The sequence below is a fragment of the Rhinatrema bivittatum genome, chromosome 1, assembly GCF_901001135.1.
Source record: "Rhinatrema bivittatum chromosome 1, aRhiBiv1.1, whole genome shotgun sequence".
In the NCBI taxonomy this organism is placed as follows: Eukaryota; Metazoa; Chordata; class Amphibia; order Gymnophiona; family Rhinatrematidae; genus Rhinatrema; species Rhinatrema bivittatum.
The window spans coordinates 655,992,076-656,005,097 of record NC_042615.1 but is presented as its reverse complement, the minus strand read 5'-3'; positions in this window follow the sequence as shown (position 1 = coordinate 656,005,097).

The window sequence follows — 13,022 nt, the reverse complement described above, 5'->3', positions numbered from 1 at the left end:
TTCTATAAAACCAATATTGCAGGTGTGTCCTTAGGCACATGCTTATTCCATTTTTATAGCAAGCCCTTCATTTTTGTCACTCATGGTAAAATCGCAGATGTCTATTTTATTGATATAACCTCGACCATGGTTATGCTGAGAATAATATGCTTCAACTAACAGCAAATAATAGAAGCTTCCTGGACGCTTTCCAGTGTTACACATGTACTTGGTCATAAAATGATACGTGAAAAAAAAAAAATTAACATCTGCTTTCCTATAACCAAGTCTGCCGAGCAGCTTTCTTCTGAATGCTTTCCTCATTTCAAAAAAAAAAAAAAAGAAATATGTAGAGATAACCTGGTGTCCTTATACATAGCATATTTGTAATGGTTTGAGGATTTAAAGGCAGCTATTCATTGCATAAGCCATTTAGAACTGACGTTTTAAAAGCTCCTTAACCTCAGACATCCTTGAATCTTAAAGGATTCAAACGATATTATTTAAGGGGGAATTTTCTGCAATTTATTTGCATATCAAGGCGGAACTGAGCATAAGCTTTCAGCTGCGCCCTACCTTGCTGTAACTTGTGCTTTATTTACCCACAGCTTTTTAGGAAGAACTCCCTGTCTCTTCCTGGAATCTGATTGGAAAGTTTAGTTCGAAGGCTTTTTCAGTGCCATCGTTAGGAAATGATACATCATTTTATATTATTTCATTACGGTTTGGCCTTTGGGGGGAAAGGGCTGGGAACCATAATCATTAGTGCCTCTTTTATTATTTCTACGCCAAACAACTGGATTCTTTGCTGAATAAGCTGCTCGAATGTTTTGCAGATGTTCCACTTAGACCAGAACTGACCCCTTATTTCCTCTCAAATAATTCTCTCCAACTCTTCCATCAGGGCATGCACTCGCAAAGAGCAGCAGCCGCCTGCGCTTACGAGACACAAACGATGAGATGGATTCCTACAAGTTATAGACCCACAAAAGAGAGGGTTCTGCAGATATCTCACGTATAAATGTAAGCATATAACATATAACATGCATCCAAATATACAATGTACCTACTGAATGAAGCTACCTTTAAAACAGGCAAATATAATATCTAACAGCGTTGTCCCTATACATGGGAAAATGTTAGCTACCCGGGCTATGCCAGCGACACGGGGTTTGCATTTCAAAATATTTTTCCACCATATGAGGGGGCTACATATGTCTAAGGAAAATATGTGCTTGCCTCTCCAAAGTCGTAAAGTATGGCTGATGATACTGGGTTAGCAAAACGTAATGCTAAGTCCTAAGAAGAATTGCCATGACTCGAAGAGTCCTACAGTCAATAAAGCGTGCTCTCCCCCCCAAGGCTAGAGCTTCGTGCGCTCCAGGGAGGGCATTACCAGCTGTTTGTTAGCGCTCTGTGGCCTACATACCATTGCTCTGATTACAGAAGAGCCTCTTCTTCCTGCTATAGAAGCCGGATCTCTAATCTGTACTGTATGTTACTTCAAACCCAGTTGGACGCGATGTGTGTGTGTGTGTGCGTGTAGGAGAGTACGTGAGGCTGCCTTGTGGGTGTATTAGTAGGAGGTTAAAGAAATGGCCCCTTTCTGAGTGACAGGACCCCTTTTCAAAGGCCAAACTGGGAAAAAAAAATGCTCTTAATATGAATAGGAGAATTTGCAAGGCTTCACGGCTCTTTCCCGTTTCTGAAAATAGAGAGTTCTTGTGTGTGTGTGTGTATAGGTGTGTTTGGGGGTGCACAGAAGAGGATGGGGAATTAATAGAAAAAAAGTAACGTCCAATAACAATTTTTTTTTTATTCCTCTTGTATTGGTGAAATCATTAAAATATGTTAACTGACACGAAGTTTGGTTTAACGTGGACAGCGAGTGGACAAGGCCAGCAGGGGCAGTCACGCTTTAAGACAGGGGGTCTTTATTTGAAGATGGTGTATTTATAGGAAAAAGAAAGGCGATATCTTACAAAGCTTTCACTATACTCCTGATAACAAAACCTGTCACATCTTTACTTTTTTACTAGAAAAGACAGAGTGTCCTCGTTTGAACATCCTTATACTGATTATTAGATGTCTCAGTGAGAAACCAGCTTGGGAGCATCAGCGAATATTTCTCATACATAGAATTTAACTAATAATAATTTCTATACCATAATGGAAACCTTTGCCTTGTATCAAAGAAGGTGTTGATAAGAGTAAAGGGGGATGGAGGGAGGTTATAATGGAAAATGTTCCTGTTTTATTTTATTTTATTTTATTTGTAATTCTTTGCCAATGTCGATTTTTTTTTTAATTTAACTAATTTTTGCTTGGTAAAATGAAACATTTTCTTAAGAGTGTGACGCAAAGGACACCAGGAAAGTATCTGAGAACAAAAGAAGAAAGTGGTCCTTCAATGAGAGCTAAAGAAAATGAAAACGTAAATGAACTATATGGTAAATGCTAGCTACTTCACAGTGCATCCTAAAACCCCTGAACTCAGTCATCAGATATATTTGGTAACTGGGAGTTTTAATGTTTTACTACACAGAGGTAAGGTGTGGACAACTGCATAAGTCTTCTATCTTCTTACTAATGTGCATTTGTTATAGGAAATCTCTTCTTGCAATGGATTATCAAATATCAAAATATCTTAAATGCTAAATGAAATCTTTGCAAGGAAGATTCAATGACAGACAATCTAGCTGACTAACCAAAAGTGTGTGTGTGTGTGTATGTGTGTGTGTGTATACATACTAGAATCCACATATTTCAGACGAATTTTGTGATAGATGTATGTACAATAGAACATTAGTACATATCTCAAACAATATCCTGATGATTTCATTCTTATTTTCATGTGTCATTTTGTGTTTATTTTCTGACCTTAGCCTTTTTCTTTGCTTTGCAATAGTCCCCATAAGTAACACTGCAATAAATCCGAACAAAAATAAGACAGATTTCCTCATCGATGTGTAATGAAGTTAAAGGACATTTGTTTTGTCAGACAAGCGCTAAGTAGAAATAAATCTCAGGATCTGGAAAAAGAAAACGGAATGCTTTTGGCATGTGTGTAAATTTACTTTTAAAAGCGATAAATCAATCTTAACTTAAACAGCTGGGTGTTTACGATTTCATGCTTGAAAAATAAAATCTTGATGGTGAAATGTGCCACTTAATAAGGCACTGAAAAAAGTGAAACCGTTATTTCAACGCTAACTTTTCATTGGTTTGATTACTTAAAGACCTTCAGATTGCTGTTTGTGGTGAGAAAAAAAATACTCTGTATATTTATGTTCCATGTAACCAACCTTAGATCGTCTACCCACATACTATACTCCAAGTAAACACACACATGCTGTGTAGATACAGTATAAATATTATGAATATACCATAGATGTAATATATTACTTTCATTATCGCACATTTATTAGCTCTTTCTTAACTAAAACATTCTGGCCGCAGCAAAATAAAATAAATATTTTAAATGGAGTAACAATTGTTTGTATAAATGGATGGTGAGTTTAAAAAATAAATCTATATTTAATATTTCTTAAAACGAGACAGCAAAGTTTTTAAGAACGCGTGCACTTTAGGTTTTATATTACTTTGCGGTGTTCTAGTTTTGTGGAAGATCCTTCTTAAAGAGGCTTACTATATGGTAACAAATTTCCCCCAGCATAACATAAAACTCATTAACGATGAGAATCAGTACGTTCCTGCAATGTCAAATTCACACAAGAAATAAAGAATCTATCGATTTCGATACTGCCTTTGTACCTAAAGTCAGTTTTCCAATGACCCGGCCTCAAATTTTGAAGAACTAAAGTACAGTTCAAATAATGTCAGGGGAAGATCGGCTCGCCTTTGTAAAATCGCTTTCACATACAAAGATGTTGCACAAGAGAAATCACCCCTCATCTTTAGCTCGAAAGCCTTCTCCACTCTTGCAGTTTCTCTGCACTGCCCACAGGTCTCTTTAGCAGAAAAAAAAGGAGAATACTGACAGAAAGTTCACTCACTATTTCTGAAATGCCCAATACTTTAAAAGTCATTAAATTAAAAAAAAAAAAAAACAACAACCCAACTTGTGTGGGTGTATATAAATACAAACACACACGGAACTAAAATGTTGCTTTAGCATTTATTTTCCTTTATAATAAATATTGCATAAAGTTAGGTTTTAAACAAGGCGGTCGAATTAAACTCTTCAATGTGCTGTTTAGAAATACGTTTGTTTTTTTAAAATTTGCTATTGGACTCCTTATTATCACCTGCAGATCGCGGAGGGTCCAAAGTGAGATGATTACATCTGTGATTTATTGTTGATTTCTGCACCTGGTTGCTTTCTATTGCTAATATCATTACTTCCTGGGAAGCCAAGGCTATCGCATTCCAACTGCCCAAATGCATGCTATGATCCCCCCCCCCCCCCCCCAAGTTAACTAGACAGAGGAACAAAAAAAGATTTTAATAGACTAGAGCTAGTAAAAGGAAGGAGGTGACAGAGCCCTATAAAAGTGTACAAAGAAATCCTTTCTGACAGATCAGTTAACTGCTCCTTTGGCTCGGGGGAAGTAGAGATGAGTGCAGGTGAGCATCCCTTACAGGAAGTTTCCGGCTCTCTTTACCTTAACTTGCTTTTCGTACACATGGATTCTAGTTTTGTTTGCTAGATGGCGCTCTGAGTCTCAGGAGCCTCAAATGCAGATTTAAACGGCCTTAAAGCATCGTTTTTCTTAGCTAGTTACATTTTATACTCTAAGCAACAGTTCGAGGCAAATCAGGCCATCGATATATATTTTTTTTTTATTTTTTAAAGATGATTTTAAAAGGTAAAACATTGTATCCCTTAAATCTCTGACACCCCCCCCCCCCCCCCCCACACACACACACACACACACACATACACACATTGGCACATTGTTCTGAATTATATTGATTTGAATGGAAGTTACCTAGTGTCTTTGCATGATTTTAAGCCGTTTTAGCGTTTGGTGATTTTAGTGTATAGTTGATACGTTTCAACACAGATGAAGATAAGAACTCACAGTGACACAGATGTTCTTTGTCAGGATTTGCCCAAATACATTCTACTCAGTTTTATGTGAGAAACAACATAAATCTTCTATGTATGCTAGATATGTTAGGTCTACCATGAATAAAATAAATCAAAATGTTACCACCTAAAGTAAATGTCCTTTTAATCCAGTCATTCAGATAAAAATGATGTAATATATCATGAACATGAATAAGAAATTATTATTTTCTTTTAGTACAAATTATTTAAACAATACTTATCGATTTTTTCAAGCGCTATTCCAGTTTCAAAATCATCTTTGTCATTGGGAAAGAAATTTAAAAGTTGTAAGTTAATTAAGGAAAGAGTAATCAGTGGAGTGGAAATCTGTCTTAATTAGCATATGGGTTGTAGTACTTCAGTGAAGATGTCACGTTTATAGCTCCTGTTAACCATTCTGTACATAGCATCTTTAGTAAACTGCTCTACAAAAAAAAAAAAAAAAAGAATGCCTTAATAATAACATAATAACTAAAATGGGATTGCAATAATTCCATAATGAGATTTATATCTACATTTCTCATTTTCACAAAATATCTTTTGTTACAATAGTGTATATGGGAGAGGATATATATTATATATATTTAAATATTTCCGTTTGCTATCATATTTAGTTTTGGCAATGGAAAATATATTTGATTCCTGGGTAAGATCTTTTTAAAAATCCAACTCCAGGTGTTAGTCTTTAGCTAGTAAACGATGAAAACCTAAAATAATTGGCAGACAGGTTAAGTATTAAGTTAACTAGATGGTCCTCTATGGTTGGAAGTTAATTTTTAAAAGGTATTCTTAGGCTGTGAAGGCTATTGTCATATTTTATGCATTTAAAAACTCAGCTCTCACACACAACTTCCCTCGCTTTACTGTACTTCAAAGGTAATACCTAGTTAGGCATCTAACTGTAAATACAATTATGCATTATAAACACAATTAATTTTTTTTCTGTTGTTCATCTGAATAATGAATTCAGTTCAAGTATATAAACAAGTAGTTTCATACAGTTTCGCAGTACACAATAAAAGATGAAAATTCAGCGACTCTGGCTGTTATATCTTGTTATGAGCACCCCAGAAAACTGCGGGTCCTATTTTAAACTTCCTTTGCAGATTATTTATTTTGCATAAGGTAATATTGTCATATTACCTCATTTTTTAATAATTAAAGTAAAATAAAGCATGGTGGTTCTTTTCTCGGAGGTAGCTATTTTATAATTAGTGAGCAATTTGCAACTTTTTCTTCCCCTTATTCTCATTTAAAAGGAAAGTTTACTAACTTTAAAACCTTATCCCAGTTTCTTTAAACTTCGTACTGTTTTGTACATTTTTTAGAAATAATTTCTCTTTATTATGAACAGAAATATGGGAGGACGCGGATCGCTTTTTTTTTTTTTTTTTCAAACCGTTCTTAATGATAATACAATTGTAACCAATAACATTGCCTCTAATCACTGTATAGTTATTGTTTCCCCCATGGGTTCGTGGTAAATGTTTCAAAGATTATTGATTTCCAGAAAACCAAATAAAAGGAACGCTTTCTTTATAAGATATGTAATAAACGTTTGCTTTTACTAAATAGTCAGTGTACATGTGACGTTGACAAATGACCAAAAGGCCATTTAAAATGACTTTGATGGGTTACATGAGTAAAGGAGAAGAAGTGAAAATATTTCTAACATATCCCAGGGGAGAAGACAAAAGAAAATTTGTTTTAAAGGAAAAGCAGAACACATTTGTTAAACGTTTAGGTATGAACCAGTGCCATCATTTTAAACAAAATTAGACAATATTTTTTTTTCATGTTAAGACGGAGTTCCAAAAGGCTTTAAACCCAAGATCTCTCGGCAGGACCAAAGTTATTTCAGTATATCAACTGAGTGAGAAAAACCTAAGTCTATCCAACTATGCAATTTTTATTAACTTCATGTTGATTGAATTTATAACTTAAGCCTTCATCTCCTGTAAGGATTGTACAACTAGATAAACTTATTTAAAAGGTAACAAGAAACAAGTGAAAAATCAAACAATGCCATCCTAAAGCACATTCCAGCTTCAAATAAAATCATTTTCCATTTTTTTTTAAATGTAAGGGAAAATATTATTGGATACTTAATTTCATTGTTTACTATATTATGCACTGGAAAATCTATAAAATATACATTTTAAGGGATAGTACTGGCGTACTTGAACGCAAAAATATCCTTTACAGACCAATATGTAGTAGTGCATTTGTTGGGAAAAAAAAAAAAGGTTTATATGTTGATGTTTATTTGGTTGGCAGGTAATATAACGATTTAAAATATACATAAGACACTTGAGTCTCAATTCAACAGGTCGGCACAATGGGAAAAATGAACAAACCGCTAGTTCAATTTTCTGTAAAAAATGATTTTGGTTTAAAAATAATATTAAATGTGTTCAAAAATATTTAATTTGTTTTAACAAGAAATTACAGTATATTTTCCAAAATTCAGTATTACAAGGAAGAATTTCAGAAAAATTATTAGTACATACTTCTGAAATCTATGACTAGATGGAAATATACTGCCAACAAAGGGGAGGAGGGACTACTTTAACAGATTACAGAAATAAGACTAAATAACACACTGAATAGTAACATGAAAATAAACTATAATGTACTACAAATAAGGTGGTGCACAACCACAGCTTAACTGATTCAAAACCGTTGTAATATTCCCAAGAATAGCATACAGAGCAAGTTGCATTTTTTAAAAGTTTATATTAATTAGCAATAGGAAACGCAATTCATTTCACAATTTCAGTTATTCATTTACTCGTTGATTTGTAAAGAAAACTAAAGAAAAAGTCTCAAAACTGGCACTGGTCAATTTTGTAAAGCAAAAGCGGAGACTTAAATGGAAAAAAAAAATAAAGAAAGATTTTGAGCAGGAGCTGCAGAAGCTAAAGAAACGATCGTCCGTGCAGCCTGGTGCTTTGATTTAAGCTACATTGAGGAAAGAGGAAATGTCTGCCTCGGTATAAGGCAAACCCAAATTATATTGAGCACACAAGTATCCCAAATTAAAACATATTTTCCTTCGCTCCCTTGCTGCAATCGTTCAAATTAGTCTTAAGATATGAATGCATAACAGGTGTTCACGGAGAACCTGTAAAGGTTGAGGGGGTTAGCAGAAGGAAACGAAGAGAAGCTATAGAGAGGGAACCGCACGAGTCTTAACTAAATATGTTCTTTTTATTTCTTTTACGGGGTGTATCTTTAGCAAGTTTCGCCTGGATCTAGAGGGCAAAGCTTAGGGACCGCTATTTTAGCGCCAGAACTCATTAAACAGCTCTGCAAAAGGCCAGGTGTATAGTACCTGCCCAGCTGAGGTCTCCCCCCCCCCCCCCCCACCCCAGAAAAGCGTAATGGAGGAGGGAGGGTCTGGTTTCTAAGGGCATTCACTTTCCAACCGAATCGAGGTGGGTATCTGGCAGCAAATTAGCATTTTTTTTTTTTTGCTAATTTGACAATTTAAACCCTGATTTGAACAGTAGAGACAGATTAAATAGAAACGGCTGTATGTTTATCGAATGACTCCTAGCTTTGCTTCAACAAATTCAGATGAATTCACCTTATGATTCATCGGGCAAGAGAAAAATATCGCACTGCAGAAAAAAGTCATGTACAACCATTTTTCACTCTTAAAAATAAGAAAAGTTCAGCCTATGACAGTGAAATGTTGAAAAACCCCGAGGAATGTAGTTAAAAAAGAAAAGTAAATGGACTCGTAAATATTCCGCAGGTAGAAGGGAAGTCATGGCGTGGAATCAAGACATCTTACATGTCACTAAAACAAATTACGAGAAAATGTTTGTACGTGATTTATTATAGGTTCCGCCTTACACGGTGGATAAAAAAAAAAAAAAAGGCAAAAGTTAAGCCCAAACTAAGCGCTGTCCATGGTGCTAAGCAGAGTTACTCTACACTTCACTCAGAGGAGTTCCAACAGGTTTGGAGAAATGACCTCCATTTGAAGGTCCCCAGCCCGTTGTCATCCATCCAGTGTCCGATTTCTTTCGCTTATTCTTCAGTTTTCTCAACACTTTTGCTTTTACTTGCATATTCACCGGAGAAATCATTTCGATCTGTTTGCAATATGTGCTACCACACATACGTTCAAGGACAATAAATGGAAAAATACTTCAGCTTTTACAAAGCTTATCAACTAGTGAATAGATTCTTCACAAAACACACTCAGTATTTTGAAGCTCTAGTTAAAGCCAAAGCACCTTTGCAATTGTCCGTGGAAGCAATGTACTACACAGAGATTTTCTGGAAACAAGAAGTAAAAATAGTTTTATGTAAGGATATGAATGTAACACTTTTATTTTAAATGGAAAGGCGTTATTACAGATGTCTAGTTTGTTTATGCTGTTGCTAATTGATATCGTTTAGTCATTTATACACCAATCTGAAAGTTTATTAACTTCATTTTTTTTAATTCAAAATGGCACGGAGGAGTGCACAGGTGGAATTAAAACATTCAGTAAAATTAATCACAGTGCCAAAGACCACGGAATATTCTCAAATGGTTCCCTTTTCAGCAGAACCGTTACAACTTTTCTTAGGTGATGCAAGTACAAATATTTCAAGGATTACTTTCTCCCGTGTGAAATAAATATAGCAGGACAAGCACAAATGAGCAGTCCGATGATATAATCCCTTAGTATGCAACATTTTCTCGGGGAATGAAAAGTATTACATTTCCCGCATTAAGCATACCTGTAGAAAGAAGGCTACAGATCAGACCAGGTAAATAAATAAATAACATACATTTATTAAATAAAGTGAAAAGCTACGAACATTAGCTCTGTGCAAACAACTGACCATACCTGATATTTGCTGTCAAGCACTGAATCAATATTTGCAAGCTTTATGCCATTTTAATGATTTTCTCTTAAACTTAGAAGGGAAAAGTTCTTTCTGCACTTCACGGATTAAGCAAATAAGATGCACCACCACGTACATTTAAACATACGTATGTCACATTTGTCATATAGTAACACAGTAAAATGGCGACAGAGAAAGACCAACATGGTTAATCCAGTCTGCCCAGCAGCGATTTGTCCACTTTGGGTAGATGCGGAATCCTTAAACAGTTTTAAAGTAGTATGAGACCCTGAGATAGTAAATCTACAATAGAGGTACGAAGCTCTCCTGGAGAGTAGATAGGATTTGATAAATGAAAATTATAGCACAGGAAGCCACGGGCCTTTCCCTTGACTGATCAATTCTCCCATGTGTGGAACTTAATGGAAAATAACTGTTGGGGATTTATCTCAATGGTGATAAACAGACCTGAATCACTGCTGTATAGTAATAGTTATACGTACCTACATTTATTGCCCCTTGAAGGGTAACGCTGGGAAAACGTAACTCTTAATTGTATGTTAGTTAGGTGGTCTGTTGTATCAGTTCACACATATTGCACTTGAAAGTGGCCAAATGGAAGGTATATACTTGCGTCACCAGGTATAAAGAACAAAGCAATTGCGTAGTTTTGTAACCTCGTATTCTGTTTGGCCACTCATTACACCAGTTTTACACTTGTCTTCAACATTTCACCGATTCTTTATTTTAGTAAGCTGTAAATAATTTATATCTATATCTATCTATCTATAAAATATTTTTTCTACTTTATAGAACTCCTAAATGTGGATATTTTGATTATGAAAATGGAACACTTTCTTTCTGCAGTACTAACACAATTGTTTTTGCTTAAATTTGTGAAGTTCGGGTGAGATGCTTTATTTCTTTTGTATGATTTTTGGATAAATGTATTTGAAATCAATCTTTTGATGAGTTCTTGTTATAATCAAGAGTCTTGCTTTCCAAAGGTTCTTCCCATTCTGTACCAGTGGAAAAATCTTTGCAGATGGTTCCGTACTTAATTATTTCGAGTTTTATGGTTCTTTTCTAAAATCTTCCCTAGAAACCGCTCCTGAAATGACCAGCACCTATGGTCAACAAATAGGGTGTGGGCAATACGTTTTTAATGGACTAACTTACTGCATTTGTATTTGCTTTGGAGAGCACAAGTGAAGTTAGCCCAATAAAAATATCACCTGCTACTCGGTTGCCGAGTTTGAATTCTACAAGGTAAGTTAACTAAGAGTAACCACGTCACTATATTGGGTAATTATTAAGGTGTGAATCTCCACCTTAAGAAGCTCAGACTCCATATAATTTTATCGTTTATATGTAGAAAATGAAACAGTGACTTCAAATGCACACAATTTCATAATTTTGTAAAAGGCTGCCTAGTTAATAAAACACATAAATTATCAATGATATTATAGATAACCTCACTCGGAATCCCTTGGAAAACTTTAATTTCATCTAACTCAACTCTATGAAAAGTTTGCTCAGTCCCATGATATCAAAACATGACGGATTTCCAAAAAAAGTAGTTCCCTGCATACCACCAAAAAGTCCTATATTTTGCTAAAACGTGTATTTTAAAGAAATTTTCAGAAAAGGGGCTGCGGTATTTGATAGATCAGGTGAAGGCAAGCATAGATGAATTCTTAAAATGATGACCTGCCTAAGCTTCAGTATGTTTTCTCTAGACATATAGATAATACGTTCTCCATTTACAAACGTTGGGAACAACCTACAGTGATGAAATGGATCGGATTTGTAAAACGATTTTCCACTAAGGTATAGAACGGGAGAAAACTTTTGACAAACCAACGTCCTAGTTATGATTTCTGGCGAATTTATCACAGCAGACATGATTCTTATTTTCTAGTGTGGGACTTACTAGTATTTTTCAAAAAGGTTCCTCAGGTAGGAGAAAAGATATTTGTTAATACTATGGCGATAAGAAATAAATACTATGACACATATGTGATGAGTATTTTTTTTTATAAGTATATTTGTATCTACAGATGATACACACAGCCAGACATTAAGCTCACATACCATAATTCAAACTTAATATGTATGGATAAATATAGCAAATATATTTCCCCAAATCTGTATCACACGTACATTAACATGACAGTAAAATATTAAAAGAAATAAAAGCATCCTTAAAGATTAGCTTGGGTCCAAAAGTCTAACTTGCCGCATGTCTACCGCCATAATGAAGTACAGTATTATCATTTGCAAATTCAGAAACGCAATGAAGTTGCTTCTCTTTATCCACTTTGAAGTAATACTTGTGGGTCTAAAATCCAGATCTAGATGTTAATCTCTGGTTTGCTTTCAAACAGAACTCAGTTACAAAGGGCTTGGAAAGATTTTGACTCTATTCAAGGCGCACAATATATTTAATTTTCTGAGGAGTAAAAACTGCCCAAGAAACTTCATACAGCTTCTTAGATTTTGCTTAGCATACGTGATAAAACATTGATTGTCGCAGTTTGCTGACCCATGAAATTTGGGGGTTAGTTTTCTCTTCAGACTGGAGAATATAATTATGCAAATAAAGAGCTGTCACCGATCTAGTGAAATACTCACAAACACAAGCATCGCTAAGTTGGGCTGAAAAGTGAAAATGGGGACTGCTCTGACCACACAAAGATTGAAAATAACGGCCAAGCTTCCTATAACGTTGATTTCCAGTTTTCCAAGCCTTTATCCCCTTTCATTTGAGATGTAACGGAGGCGACGGCATTTCATAATAATAGGGTTTTTTTTGAGTTTCCTCCCTAAGGATATGACCGGGGGGGTGGGGAGGGGGTGCAAGCTATTTTAAATTACACCTTAAGCTCAGGGACATCTTTTGAGAATACCACCTACCGAATAAACACAATAACACGTCTTTAAAATGGACTAAAGTAACCAAAGTGACCACGTTTGAAAGATCAGGAAGAGAGGGAAACGCTAAATGTTGTGTATCTGTTGCATCTGCAACTCTGTTTTAGTAACATTAAGCATTTCCTCATTTTTATTTATTTATTTATTTATTTATTTTTTGCGATAATAAAGCCATTTCAAAGGTTCC